We start from the raw sequence: 16,268 nt of genomic DNA on the forward strand, positions 1-16,268 counted from the left end.
AGGAAACTGTTTTTTATTCAAATATGTTAACTTTCCTGGGATAAGACCAGAAGAAAGTTAGAACAAGGGGCAATGAAACTGTACCCACTTCTTTATACTAGCCAACGTAAGTGAAAATGTGGGTAATGAGTAAGAAGTATATTGTATTTTAAGTTCTGTTAAGATCAAATATCCACACAAACTAAAGGAGAGTTTGTGCATCACTTCAATTTTAAGGATTTTAGAAGAGCTTAGAAACATAGAAAAGCAATTACAGTCTAGGGCAAGAACCCCATTAATCCCAGTGAGGTTTAAAACAGATCTTACCATTAAAGTTACACTAAACATTCAAACATCAAAATTCATATTTGTACATGTCAAGCTACACATGATAAGATTAGAAACATTTTCATGTTAACCTGAAGATAGACTGTGTAACTAGAGGACATTTAGAAAGCCCAGATGGAACAACAGGCTCTTAAATACAATAGTATTAAAATAAGACAAAACAAATGAAACCATGGCAAGGTAAAGTTATCACTTTTGCCGAGAAAGGAAGTATGCATACATGAATGTTATACAAAAATTACATAAGTTTTCTTTGATCTGTTAACAAGAAAACTAAACAAGCTGGTGGATATTCTCCAAATAACTTGTCACTATTAGATTTTTTTTAGATGACTGAATTCCTTCCCAAAAAGAACAAAGAAGAGTCCTCTGGGAGAAGAGACCTGAAAGCCAGAAATAATCACTCTCTACACATCCCATTGTTAGATGATGTCCAAGGTTAAGAGTTTTATAGGACTAAAGACAAGAACATTTAGTCTATTTCCATCTATGGCTTCATATGAATAGCAACAGGACTGTGGTTTAAGCAGGTAAATACTATCCTCATGGGTTTTGTGAATTTTAAGTGACTTTTCTATATGACGGGACTTCCCTCCTTCACTCTTCATTTAAAAATTCAGGTTTTATGACAAGACATCAGATTAGGACAAACTACTACTTCTTGCTGTCATCAGTCAGCTACCTTCTCCAGCTCTTGTCTGTTAGTGGCCCGCACAAACCAACCATGCTGAAGACTCCAAAACCATGAATACTCACCCTACTTCCAGTACATCAGTGCTATCTTTCTCCTTAGAGGAGCTATCAACCCGCTCTCTGTAAACCGCAAGGCCTCCACCTCTACAACCTTCTGCTTGCCTGTAGGAGCTCATCCCTTGCCTCCAGCTTCACCACCTGCACTTTGCAAGGTTGATCAGGAAACAAGGTGAAGCCAGACTGTCTGCTCAATTTTACAGCTCACAGCTCCTATTGGATGAGGGGGAACAGAAGGGATGCAGACATGCCTCAGAAAAAATAGTTAATAATTTCTGCTAATAGTCTCTTAAATGTAAATGGAGGGTTCTTCCTTATGTGTCACATATTTCTTTCCCCCTCTTCAGCTCAACCTTCACCAAAAGGACAAATGAATAGCTCCACATCAAGGAACTGAATGGGCCAGAAAACTGGCCAGCTGTCTGTGCATCCAAAGACAAGTAAAGCAGCTACCTTGTCCTCGAACTTCAAATTAACTGACGAGGTTTAATTCTTCTAAATTAAACCTAAGTTAACCTAAGAAAGTTATTCTGGTTAGTTAATTGTTGAGTGCACATGTCTGACCTTGGCCTTTGCATAAAACTCTGTGGCAGTCTCAAAGGTGCAGGCAAGTCCACCCACATTGACCAGTAACTGACCAAAGTTGTCTCATTTAGACAGAAGACAGACCTTGGGAAGTATAATGTCCCCCTGCACACAGATGTGAAAAATGATGATTGTGACAATAGCACCAACAGCATCAGCAGCAATGGTGACACCAAGAGCAGAAGTGGCAAGGAACATGTCACAGGAGTGTAAAATAGCAGCTGCTGCTATCTAACAGGCTGTGGCTTCTTTTTAACAAGGATGAGCCTTGGACCTGTGTCACCTGTGGAATAGATGTCCTGGGAGCATAGTACACATCAGAAGTTCAGTGCTCTCAAAGGAGGTGGTTTTGGTGGGATTTCCCTTGCAGACATACTTGAAGTCTTGCAGCTGGCACTCAGTGTGTCCCCTGACAAGCTGAATGCATTTTCCCTCCCACTTACAATTTTTCAAGAAAATAAGCTCTCAACAGATGCGCAGTGTATACCTAATACTGGCAGCTGATGTTGACCTCATTGCCACTGAAGATAGTGTACAGAATCTTAATGAATAGCAACAAATCAAATCCTGCTTTTTTCCCCTTTGCAACACACCAGTAGGCATTTGGTGCACCTACTGTAACAGGTGCATCTACTGAGACTTAGAGAGCTCTGTAGGGCTGTAAAGGATAGTGAGATAGTTATCAAGTCAGGGTTTGCTCTGAGGCACTTGAAAATACACAAGTGGCTAACCTTCTCTGGGAGCTGCTCAACAAATGAAGGAGGTAGAGGACAGTCTTTCCTCAGTAAGTGGTGTGCAGATCAGGTCTTGTGTTTAGGCATTTCATACCCAACTCAATGGTCTGTCTCATCTCCTACTTCGAGATTCCCAACTGGCGCTACTAAAAGGTAATGTTGCAATACTATCTATTTATTCCTCCATTTTGTTCAATCTTCTTTATTTTGTGAGTTACTTAGAAACACACATTAATGCTGGAATGTCATGTTGTGCTTGAATTAATCATTATTATTTCCCAATGATAGACTGATAGGAAAGATTACCATTGTCCTCAGACTGTTTATAAGCAATACTAAAATAATTCAGAAAATACAAGTACATGCTGCTCCAACTGAATACATTCAGTAACTCCAAATGACTCAAATGGTTTGGAAGGCAAATATCAAAGGGAAATAAGCATAATGAAGCAAGGTCACTAAAAAAAAAAAAAATACATCCTGCTATAATAGCCTTAAGATCATCATCAGATTCAACAGTGTGACACATGCTATAGAAAGGAAGGATCAAACAATTAAGGGTGCAGTCTGATTCTACACCCGTTTACAACTCAGATTTGAAAGTTAGTACTTCTTCCACTGATGGGGAGCCTTGCTGTTAGCCAACTCCACTTGGATCCTCTAAAAACTGGACTGGCATCACTAATGAATTTTTTTCACCATACCTGATTTTAAATAAGCACAACTGGTATTCCTGTCTACAAATTCTGTATCATAATTTCTCTACCTGAGCTATGTTTGTAGCTTTTTTCCAAGTTATCTTACCAAGTTAAAATAGAAAATTTAATAAATAAAATTCTCCCATTTGAGCTCTTTGTAAATTATAAATGTCATATTCAAAATGCAGATCATGTACAGTGTCCTGGAAACATAATTCTTGCACAAACAGAAAAGATAAACATGCTCAGTAAGGTCATGTCAATATTGCTAACACCTGAGACTGACATAAGTTTGGATTTTTATTATTTTTTTTTTACATTATTTCTGCTTTTCAGAAGTCCCATCTGCAGGCACTATCCTGCTGATGCATTCTAGCTAGAAAATGTCCTAATAAGTAACTTAAACGGCTGTGGCTTCATAGTATTTCCTGTTTAGCAATGAAAAATGTACCAAAAAGCTTCACTTTTGGTGGATGGCTGTTATCACTTTACAGCCTAGAGTGCCAAACAGTATATTTAAAAGGACATTATATGTAACTAATTATCAAGCAGGAAGGTAAGGTTAGGGAAAAAGGTGCTGGAATGCAACAATGAGTACAGAAAAGGCAAAAGTTCAATTCTGCAATTGTAGTGCTAGGTGTCTTAAATTTGACATTAAGAAAAATGGAGTATTTTATATTTGGAAATTCTATGATCAAAAATGTGTTCTATACAAAAATAAAAAAACTAAAACTTTGAACCATCACTGATACATATGTGTATAAAAAGAATACTTGTATAAACAATTTCTTCCTTCATACATTTCCTATCTACTGCATGCACCACCGTCTATAAAAATGCTCCATCATTTTACTCAAAACTTTAATTATTTTTTTAATAAAAGGCAGTTTTTCTTGCTTAAAAAATGATGAGAATTTCAGAGAAGAAAATAAGATTTTTATTGCTGTGAGAATCCCCCTAGCTGTACTTTGCAAAATCAATTCAAAAGCATATCCATTATCAAGTAAAAAAAAAAAATATATATATATATACGTATAAATATGTATAGTTACATTTGACTCAAAAAGGCACTTCAGAGTTCTAAATCCATTATGATTCAGAGTTATTTGAAATATTTCAGAAAATAACTATTAAAAACCACTAATACCACTGCTCTTAAAAATATATACAAAGCTTTTCAAATCATATTAAAGATGAAAGAAGTCTCTTGAAATTTTTTGTGAAGTCTTGCAAACCTTCAGTCTATTTTTCAGTACACTATTTCAATGCTATACAATCTCATTCGTGAATTTACAATATAACAGCAACAACAGCAAGAAAAACAAATTCTTAAGCCCTTATTATGTTTTCACCCATTTTTCCAAGCTCTATTTATTGGTTTTCTTCCTTTCCTCAACTATAATCATAATATTCCAAAGGGAAGGTTTTACACAGGTTTGCTGTAAGCAATTTTTATACATATGGTTTCTACTTCAATATATTAGATTTTCAAGTCTGTTGTGCCAAAGAAAGCAAATGTCAAGAAACTCCACATTATTTGCAAAAAAAAAAAATGCTTACCATGCTATTTGATTATTCCTTTACAATGATATATGAGCAAAATGAGACATTAAAGTCTGTATGAAATGCCATCTACAGTGTACAGACTAACAAATTAAGGCCCCAATGCTGCCTGTCAACACACACAGACAACATTGCTCTGTTGTTGCCCACGCAAAGTCCTATTGAATTTCAATGAACCTCCTTGCATGATTCCACACGTTCAGCAGTTTGTAGGATTAGGGTTTGGCTGGGCTACTTAGGAGTCACGGATGAACTTCAGCCCTACCATCTTGCAATGAAGTTCAGGAAGAAAAAGCTCACCAACTGCAATAGTTACATCTGTGTTGTACTCACTTCAGGATGCTGGATTCAGGCTGGATATTTACAGAAAATACTAAAATGGCTGTGGTTTGAACTAGCAACACTTTTCACCTTGGAGTTCCAGGAGATGAGCATGAAGAGTGGTTGCTCATGCAACGCTTTCATCTTTCATGGAGGTAACACCTAAAAGCACACAAGATACACATTAAATGGACAATGGACGCCTTACTATCCAGGTGATTGCTTGCCATTTTTTATCAGGTTCATTTATTCAGACTAAAAGGGATACATTTTTCAAGGATGTATCCCAAAAGAAGGCATCATCCATTCTCTTTGAGCCAAGATGTCATCATGGTCAAAAGCTTTGAGGGGAAAAAAAAAAAAAATCTTAGTATAAATGAATTACGGAGGAATATCTAAACCACAAAATCAATGCGATTAAATCTTGGGGAACTATCAAGTAGGACATCTAAAAAACATATTCAAATTAATTAAATCAATCTTATGCTTATGTTTATAATTAGGCAACAACACAAGGAACAAAAGGAACTAGGTGACATACAATGTTTTTCTTGCGGTGACTTTGTCATGAACCTGATTACCAGAAAAACTATGTTCAAAATTAAAAAAAAAATTTAAAAAGTTAGTTTGTGGTCATCTCAAGATTATCTGCAGCATTTTAATATGGCTAAATTTGTATAACCTTGCTTACTTAATTCTAAATATAGCACATTGTTTTGCTGTTAAAAATATTCTTCTTTATTAATCACGTACTCTGTACAATGGCGACACACTGTCTGTTCTTGCACACATAATGGGTCATATCTTTTAGCAACCAGCAGACTTGGGAAGAAAATAAACCTGAGGTAACTATTTACAGTGATTTGCGGTAAGCACTTAATGGTTCTTGTTTATTTCCACATCAGGAGAAATGTTCCGTCTGCTTCAGGTACAAAGGGATTCCTCAAATATGATAAAACTTCAGCACTGAAATAATGCGTCACTTGTGATACAATGTACAATTGGAAAATACTGCCAAAACCTCAGCTGCTGTAACTCTCTATATTTAGTGGAAGGATGCCAATTTGCAATCATTAGGGATATGGTCTCAGTGGTATGAAACACTAGATGCTAAAATAAAATTTATTGTTGATTAACTCTTTCTTGCTATATGTATAATAACCAGTAACATTTTCAGAAGTTATTATTTAGAAGTTCCACTTTTCACTGGAAATATGGACGCAGTGTATTGCTCAAAGCACTGCTTTTAATGGTGGCCTTTACTTTAGCTAGAAACATCAGATAGGCAGAAGAAACCCATGCTAGAGTCAACAGAAGTGAAATGCTCTCAGCCATGATCAGAACTGGTAGCTTTATGCAAGATTTGATTTCATATTTTTGTAAAATAATGTCTTGAAAAGATTGTGACCCTAAAACAAAAATTTTAAAGGGCAATGAATACTGTTAACAAGGAAAAATGATTCTCCCTCAACTTTTACTTCACAGAAAAATATCATTTGGCAATAAAATCAGATGGTAAGCCAGAAACTTCATGCAGTAATAGGGAAGACATCCTTTATATTTAACAGTCCACACTACCCACACTACAGCACGTGCCACTCACTATAAAAAAATAGGTGGCAGCAAGTATTTGAGGGAAGCAGTCAGTCCAAGCCCAATACTCAACATGTAATAACATTTGCCTGCAAATCAGGAACACTTAGCTGTAACTGATGTGCTGAGAGAAAGCAACCTCAGAACATTACTTGAGATTTCCATCAGAGACCATGGAGATTTGACGTCATCTCAAGATATGCTTGTCCAACAGAACAGCCATTTTACTCTAAGTTATGTAGACAGTTAGTATTAATTTAGGCACAATGTCACTGGCAGATATTAAACCAGTGAATCTGCCCTCATTTAGCATGTGTAAAAGAAAAATTATGTGGAAAGAATCCAGGGACTGTAAGTTCCAAAGATCTTTTTTCCTGTTATTACCGATCATTAATCTGAGAAATGTCACCCAACAAGTTGTTTATTTAGCTCTTGATCTTCAGATAAGTGTCATCATTTCATGGATGATTTTTAATTTCTCTTTGGTTAGTGTTGTTTATAGAGTTACTGAACTAAATGTTTTTATGGCTTTTAGGCCTAACAAAGCTTTGCCCAGCAAGCAATTATACTTGTGTAAAAATGCCTGCAGGACTGGAGCCTAGAGGATTTAGCCCATATTCTTTCCCATGTAGCTAAAGCCCCAAAACAAAATCAGTTTATCTCCAGAGAAATGTGTACTTTAAGCAGATTATTCTTGATAAGGTTTTTGTGCACAGTGCAAAATACTACTCAAATACTTGAGTTTACCATTAAAGTAATGACACAGAAAAAAGCTTACTTTACTTAAAATAATACTTATGTTAAGTATAGGTATGCACAAAGAAATAATATAGATATCATGGACAAATACATTAAAAAAATGTTTTGCTAGCACAGTGTTTTATGAAAAATTTAACCTAATAGTGCTGTAAGTGTGTGCAATGTAGAAACTGAAAAATGAGTATAATTGATGCATTAGAGGACATTCTTGAGATAAATAATAGAGCAGGGAATGAATTCTTGCACATTTTGTTTTCACTCTTCAGTGATTCCATTGGTAAGACTCAAAAATAAGATCCCTGCCATATGTGCTACTGACATTTTAATACTAATAAGCCTTATATGAAGTTAGTATAAAGCAATGTAGTTTAGCAGCAAAGATCACGTCATTACTAGATATTAAAACACATGTTTTGCTCTGCTGTATGACCTGGTACACAGAAATCAGTCACTACCTTTTGATGTCATTGAAACGCTTTTCTGTTTCCTAGTGGGGAACCAGGTAGGTGATTAGAAATCCTAATCAGTGAGATTATTCATGCTGAAAGTGTACAACCTAGTAATTTTTTTCAGCTTTTTTAAGTGGAAGAAGTGAAAATTGTGCAGACAGCAGGAAGGAAAAATACACCATAGGGTAATAGCTTGGAGGTGAGAGGCTAAGGGGGTAACTGTTACTGCTGTCTACTGGAACTGATGTCTTTGGTGTTGTGTTGTGGCAGTGCCGGCCTCCCTTTTATGCCAGGGCCTAATCGAACACAGAAAGAAAATACAGTGACAACCACAAAGTGCCTTGATTTTCCGATATGAGTCAGGACCTCTTGCCATGGGACTGCAGAGGAAGTGCAGAGGAAGGAAGAGGAAGGAAGCTGGAGGAGGGATGAGGATAATTACATGCTAAATATTCTCTTGCCAGCATCGCTCTTGGAGTCCAGGACTTTTGCTGGACTAGCAAAGTGATATGTAAAATCCTGAGATACAAAGAGTTGCTCCCACACCAGGGAGGACTGCCTACAACTGTGTGGGAGCAGGGAATACCATGCTTCAGTAACAGACAGGATTCCTGCAGGATAGAGGTGCCTCTGTAGCTCCTGAGTCCAAGACTTGAAGCTGCACAAAGTCCTCAGTTTCACTATCTAACCCCAATTTAATACTAATGTTTTAACACCAAAGTGAACCCACACAACTGAAATATTTTCTTGTTTAATGCATAGGTGTGTGGGCATACAGGAAGGAGTGCATTCTCCATGCAGTCAGCCAACACTACATCACTGTCCTTAAGCATCTGCAACTTTATGAAAGAGAAGTGCAGCATTTCTTCATTTGTAGCAAGAAGCTAACTTCTAGGTGTTTATTTTTCACAAGATTCTCTAACAATCATGCAGAGCAAGCAACTAATAGTCAAGCAACTCCCATAGAGCCAGGCAGATCTAGAGACATCACCACGCATGCACTGGTGCTTTCTCTGCTAGATCTTCTCTCCGTCCCTCACAAAAGGCTGTTGTGCCTTTTTGCCATCACTAGTTGCTTAGCTTTTCCATGATGAAGTAGGTGTAAGAACAGGGAAGGAATGTTGGCCACTGTTACGATAAGGAAGGGACAACCGCTTTATTTTCTCAGAATTCATGAACCTTACTTCTTCTTCAGTAATTTCCCCACAATACAGAGTTTATTCGAAACACACAAACTTAGCAACAGCAACTTCCCTAACCAGACTTGGTTGTCCTTATTTGGTGGGAACTGTGACTCTGCCCCTCAGTTTAGTCCAAAACATGCCACTCTTCCCTTGATGTGGGCAGCAAAAGAACACCCTATTCTATAACTTTAACGATATATTTCCTGCTTATTGCTGTAGTCTATCTGTCTTTGCCGTAGAGTTTTCGCCAAAACATTTAAGAAATGTATAAATGTTTTCTATACACAAATACTGTGGGCTTGTTATGGCCTAGTACCAGATTTATCTCAGAGAGAGTTCTTTGTATTCACACAAAATGATAAAAGGTTACTGATACGTGATCAGTTTGTGGTGGTGAAACATGTGAGTTGCTGGATCAGAGGACATTTTTTCTCCAAAGACGACATAATAAGTCACTCTGAGAGCTGCTCAACACAGCTTAATTTGATAACGACTCAGGAGGATAATGTTCCTAATGAATTTAGGCCTAATCCTGGAAGTTTTCTTTGACATAAATACTCCCACAGATCTCTGAAAGGAAAGGAAATAGGGGTCACAGGAACAGGCCTTTCTCATTAAGTACTCAAGATCTCTCCCATGTTACCCATGCTGAACAGAGAGTTAATCTAATAGCAGTCTTGTTTACATTATGTGAATTGAATCCCCCCACATGGGCCCCAAACATGCAAAATTCACAATCAGCTGTATTGACTAATCTTGCTAACAGGCATACTTCATTTAGACATGGGAGTCATCACAATGTTTGCTAACAAGTATAGTAAAGTTTCGGCCTCTCACTTTCAGCATGCCACACAAGCAAGTGGCAGGGCCAATTAGCCTACGTGATAAGGTATCCTAATATCTCTACTCAGGGAATTAGTTTTGCCTTATGTCAAACACTTTACCCTACACATTGAACCCAAACTCTCTGTACCTCACTGGCAGTTTTTCATGTTACCAATCTGTTGGAAATTGATTTTCAGGAAAAGAGATCCTATGTCTCCTTCAACATATATCAGTTTGAGCCATGCCTGAATTACATTGTATGGAATTAGAAATCAATGTTATGTAAAGTAGTGCAAGAGACTCCAAAAGCTGTTAGCAGTGTCTGACTAATAATCAGTGGTCATGAAAGCACCACTTCGCATGCTGATATTACTACCATTGCTTTTATGTTATGCATACATCAAAGCAATGGTAGCAATATCAGGCACTAGCACCGAAGAAAGGCTGCTTTTACTAGGACAGGGGCAATCCTGCACACATTAAGAACCAAGGAGAAAGTGGACATGAAACAAGATAATAGAGTAGAAAAGTTGTTTTCTTTTTCTTTTGCTAGGCTGCTTTTGCAGCTTTTTTGCTTTTGCTAAGCTGCCAAAGCAACAGAACCATTCATATCAGGAAAAGTAAAACAACTGAGTACACAGAGAAAAAATAAATATGTAGGATTGCAGTTGCTGCTGAAGGCTTTTTTCCTCTAGATCAGCACCAGTATACAGAAGAACTACTACCAAAGGAGAGAGCAGTGAGAATTCCCCCAAGAGGAACAGCAAAATAGGAGCTATTAATTAGAACCCAAAATAAAACTTGTGGACCAATAAATGCAAAAAATCCAGACAGAAATCTATGAACAAAGAGTAAAAAGGCAACCCATCCTGAAGTCATTATTCAAATGATACCCTCAAGCTGGAGTGAGGCACTGCTCAGCTTGACCATGGGCATGCAAAGCCGACCCAAAAAAAACTGGAAATGGTAGGCACATTAAAACTTAGTTTCTGGTGTTCATCAAGGTAATTAACTATATGTTTTTGACACATGAATAACTATAATACTCGCTGACATTTCAAAGCAAGTTGCACATTCTGGACTTCCTGCTGAAATCTCAAAGAATTGAATGTACAAACTCTGCATTAGATCACAGTCATGGACACGGGTGCTTTTTGGCTTAACAGGAGAAGTATGTTGTTCCTACTGCACTTTCTGTGCTTTGGCCACAGCAAAATGAACAAACAAGCATATACTATCACACCTAAACAGTATATTAGGTTCATCCTTCTGTCAAAGCAACCCACAACCTGCTGTTTAGATGACCCTGGCACTTTATTCTTTCATACTGAATACTATCTATGCCTGAAAAACAGATTTTTACTTAGTATAGCACATCCTATTTCAGGCTATCCTAGCTTCTATTTTTCATGACTTTGAGGGGAAGGAGAAACAGAGACAAAAAGAGGCAGAGACACAGACAGAGGAAAGGTTTCTTTTTAGTTAAAAGTTCAGGAAATATTTTCCCAGTCCAGGCAGATTATGCTGGTAGCTGAGAAGCTGAAGAATATCCCATCATTAAGATAATTTTTTTTTCCCTTTTTCATCCTCTCACTAGCCCAGAGATAGCACACCCCTGTGGGGCCTCATTTCTGACTTTCTGACGAAAGCTGAGCAGTCTTCTGAGCCACAAGATGAGATAAAGCTGCAGCTATGAACAGTGGGGCAGAAGCTCTGGCACTTTTCCCTCCCACAAACCTCCATTAAAGGTCAAGCAAACTACTTAGGCCTGCTATTACAGGGATGAAAGAAGAATGGTTTTGCGATATATATGATGTATGCAAATAAATAAATAGAACAGGAGAGACAATTGAGGCTCAGGTTAGCAAAACACAAAAGGACAACTTTCACACCAGACTGCATTTCTGGAACACTTTTCGACCTTCTGGCCTCAAACATATTCTAGGAAAGGATGGTTTGCTACAGATTGCCTGAGGTCAGTGCCTAGACAGGCTTTATATAGCAGTAAATTCATGCACTTCCCTTTTTTCCCCTCCTTTTCCCAGGTACTTTATTAGGTAGCAGTAAGATCTGTCAATAGAGTTCATGATGCTTCTGGGAGTTTGACAGAGACAGTCTATAGCGCATCTCAACAGAGGAAAAAAAAAAAAAAAGAAAAAACCTAGCTTTTGCAATCATTACCACTACAATAGAAAGCTGAAATTAGGAAAGACTTGTAACCTGGTAAACAGACAAGTTTTAAAACAGTGAAGCTACAGTTTGTGCCATCTTCCGAACTGAAGCATCATTACTAGGAATTTGTATGGCAAAGAGTTGATACTGTTTCTTAAAATATTCATATGGTTCCATTTGGGAAGCTATAAAGATAAAATTAAAATATGAAAAGAAAACCACTCTAACTCACATATTTTCCGGTTTAAAATAAGTATTAAAGATTGCTTCATTTTTCTCTCCACCGAGAGCTACTATTCAGCCAAGAGAAGACCATGGCTGCAGCCTGCTTTCTAAGATCCTCTTGAACTACATGACCATTCACTGTCTTTTAATTAGAAAGATGTACTAAAGCACAAGGTAGCATAGCAGTATAATAGATTTTCCTCTCCAAACTAGAGATGGTAGTACAATTTAAAAGATTAGGCTGATAACTCAGTATTTCTCAAGTTCAATCAGTTTGTTTATGACAAAGGCGCTATGGCAAACAAACAGACCCACCTGGCTGTAAGTTATATTCTGCCTGCACTGAACATTGGAAGATGCTAGGAGGATACTTTCAGTTCTCTGGGGGCAACCTTTGCAGTGTTTGTGCTCTTGTCTCTCCAAATTATCTCAGAGGCAGGTTTCCCTACCAAGGCTGGACTTTTCTTAGACATAGCCTGCACTTTACCCAGGAATTTTAACTAAGTGTGAATTAAGAACTCTGAGCTTTTGCCTACATGTTCCACGAAGGCCAAACACACCCATACAGCAGCACATGCAGAGCAACTCTAGTGCACATGCACACAAACACAGAATAAATGTGCCACTATCCAAACACATTGGACGTATTGCCCATGCTTCTGCACACATGTAGCTGAAGTATGCCAAGAGCTACCCAGATACAACACACCTGTGCACAATTTCCCTTTAGGAAATCCAAGGGAACAAACAAAACTCCAAATGTAGGTTGCTCTAGGTTCCCGTAAAGGCCAAAACTTTTGTATCCAATACATAGTGCCTCTAAATCCATTTCACCCACTCTAGTATTGCCATGTCCTGCTGCCCTGCATTCAGTGTATGCAGTTGGCTATTGGTAATGTCAGAAAGATCAGCTCTCCTCTCTCAGATGACTGCTACACTTCCTCTCCCAATATGGTCAAACAGAGATTATAGGGCCAAGTACCTTCAGACTGAGAAAAGTAAGTTAAATTGCCTGCAGCTCAATTAAAAAAAACATTAGAGAAAAGTTTACAAATTAGAAGACACAGCTAAAATACATGCCAAAGTCTATGAGGCCTGTTGGCTGAAGATACTCATCTACCATCTGTCAGTTAAGTTTTAAGTTTGAAAAAAAAAAAAAAACCAGAAACAAACAAACAAGCAAAACCTCACTTGGTCAGACAGACACAGACAGCCTTTGCAATGAGAACGGAGGACCAGGACAGCACTCACTCTCCTTTATTAGGTTCTACCCCTAACACACAGTGGGAAGTAGCTCAAACCCTTTCATGATTTCTTGCAGGAAAACTGGGCTAGCAGTGCACCCCATGCACAATTCTGGCTTTTTTTTTTTTTTCAAATTAAATTACACAGGACTGTACAGATTTTTTACCATTAACTTAAGAACCTGATGTTAAGATGCAAATAATGCTTTGTATAATCTTGTTTATTTGTTCCAGAAGAGCCATATGGTAGTATCTGTGCCCAAATTTTCCACCTCCATTTTCTCTAGATGGAGATGCTCATGTCTTCAACTGCCTTGCTTTCACTCATGGCAGGCTGCAGTCAGCCTTTTCTTCTCCTTTTCCCACCAGTTCCTCCTTCCACCTCACAGCTATCAGCATCCTTCTGCAGCACATATATACGAACACTTTGAAATCCATTTTGGATACCCATGGAAACATAAACAAATGTGGTCAGTGGCTGGCATCCTTCCTGATGTCTCAGGTTCTAATTTCAAAAGAGAAACAATCTCCACATAAACACATTCTGTTCTACTTCACATTTGCTATGGAGAAATCCTGGCTGCTCTAATTGATAGGTGCTGCAGAGTCCCATGTTAAGAGTCACCATCATGTAAACAGTTAAACCACATTCACAGGCTTGAGGTATTGAGATACTGTCCTTTTCAGCCACAGCCCCGTTGCCACTCTGCCACTCTGTATAAAGGTCTCATTGGAATCTAGTAGGATTTGTTACTGACCTGGGGTATATGCCTGATAACAGGTTTTTGCAGGATCAGGACCTCTTATGTCAGATTACACGTACTCCTGAGTGTGTAGGAGTCCGTCTTTCATAATCCAGTTCATTAAATGACATTTTAGCCTATCCAATAATCCAAAGAGCTCTTTTCAGCAGGAAATACTTTATAAGGTCCACATCCTGCCATCAGCCTAGGCACTGAGCTCTCACTTGAAAACAGTAGAGAGGTCTGTGTAAAATATCACTTGCAGGATATGGGTAATCACTGATCTTTTTCTGGCTAGCAGTAGGAGTAGAAATATGCTGTTTTTCTCATATTTTACAGTTATATGGTCTGAACTCATTATTTACCTGTATGTTATTAAGGGTATTTGAAAAGGCTTGTTTTCTTCAAATCCCTAAAGGGGAAGAGATCCATGCCAAGTCTACCCACACATAATTACAGATTTCTACAGCAGAACTATTAAGAAAAAAAAGAAAAAAAAAATCCCTTGCTTCAATGCTGGGATGGAGAACAATCTGTCTTCTTGCCAATTCCAGGAACATTAAAAAAAAAAAAATTGCTAACTTCAGTTCTAAAAAACAGTTACTGTATATCAAAATTCTGTATGCATTTACCAATTCATAATTATAACAGGCAAGACTAGAGTATTGCTTCCTTAGGCCTGACCCTTCAGTAGCAAATAAATTATAACAGAAATACCAACAGGATAGTCTATAAGGTTAACGAGGCTTTTATGTGAATATATTTCTCCAAAGGCACTCTTCGGTTATCCCTGTCAATGGTTTATTGGTTTGTGTGAAAACAGTCTGTGAAAGCACTTGAAGAGGCCTGAAGAGAAGAGATCAGCATCTAATCACAGCATGTAATCTACATTTTTCAAAATTATTCAAATACCAATTACAGTCAGAAAGGGTAACAGAGCAGAAAAAAAAAAAAAAAAGAGGAAAATCTCCCAAATCTTAATTTCAAGTCTACAGCAACAAAATATGATTTGCTTTTAAGCTATATTTCCTATCACTGCATATCATGAGCTTAACAGCATTTTAGAGATATGAGGAAAGGAGACATTTCTCCTGTTCACTTTCTGAAGGCTTATGCTTAGTTGAGAATATCACCTTCCATTTTAAAAAGTTTCTGAACCCAAGAATTGCAGAAAACTCTTGAAAGTATGTCTTTAATACAGGCATCCACATGTTAAAAAAAAATGGTTTTTTACTATGGGAAGTTAGAGGAGGTGAATAGCTGGCAGATGTTTACAGGGCTGAGGTTAAGAATGCAGGATCTATACTTGATTCTCTCCATCTGCAAAGCAATCCTTATGAAAGCAGGATACACAAAGGAGAGAGTAAGATATGAAGAAGCAGGAAAAGGTGGTAACTGAAGGAAACCTTACTTCTTTATTCAGGAGAAACAGTGGTTTCTTCTGTTCTGCTGTACCTTGTCCTGTTACAGAAAATGGCCCAAACCAGCACAGGTAGATGTTACCCTCGGATAAAAATACATCTCTAGGAAAAGCATGTCACCTGACAAGTAACACTACTCTTGAAGCTGGCACCAAATCATTTGGCAAACCAAGATGACAAAAGCAGTTAAGTTCATGCAAAGCAATGGATTTGTTAATTATAATAATAATTTTTAAAAAGCTCTCTACTTAGATTCACCAAACTTGTAAAATGCCCAGCAGTGAATCAAAAGTAGTTGTAAAGGCATAAGCCAGGCAAGAGAATAAATCTCCTGCAGCACATAGACTATAACTTTTACTCAAGCAAACATAACTCAGATAGAAAGCCCCCTATGTGTCTCTTAGCACAAAGTTACCTTCCTGAAAAAGGTATGTCCTGTACATGTCAACACCAGAAAGTTTACTGTATTTTTTCTCATATTTTTTTGTCATTCCTAATTACCACAAGGAAACTCTTGGAACTATGCTACAGAGAGGCAAGTGAAAGCATGAAGGAAAGCTATTTGGGAGAACAGAAGCAACACACAGAAGAAATGAAAGTCAGAAGACCCCCATGTTTGCTGCACTACATATACATATCAGATTTGTAGAATCAAGCCTGTGAGAAATGGAGGAC

Source organism: Patagioenas fasciata, chromosome 1, assembly GCF_037038585.1.
Source record: "Patagioenas fasciata isolate bPatFas1 chromosome 1, bPatFas1.hap1, whole genome shotgun sequence".
NCBI lineage: Eukaryota > Metazoa > Chordata > Aves > Columbiformes > Columbidae > Patagioenas > Patagioenas fasciata.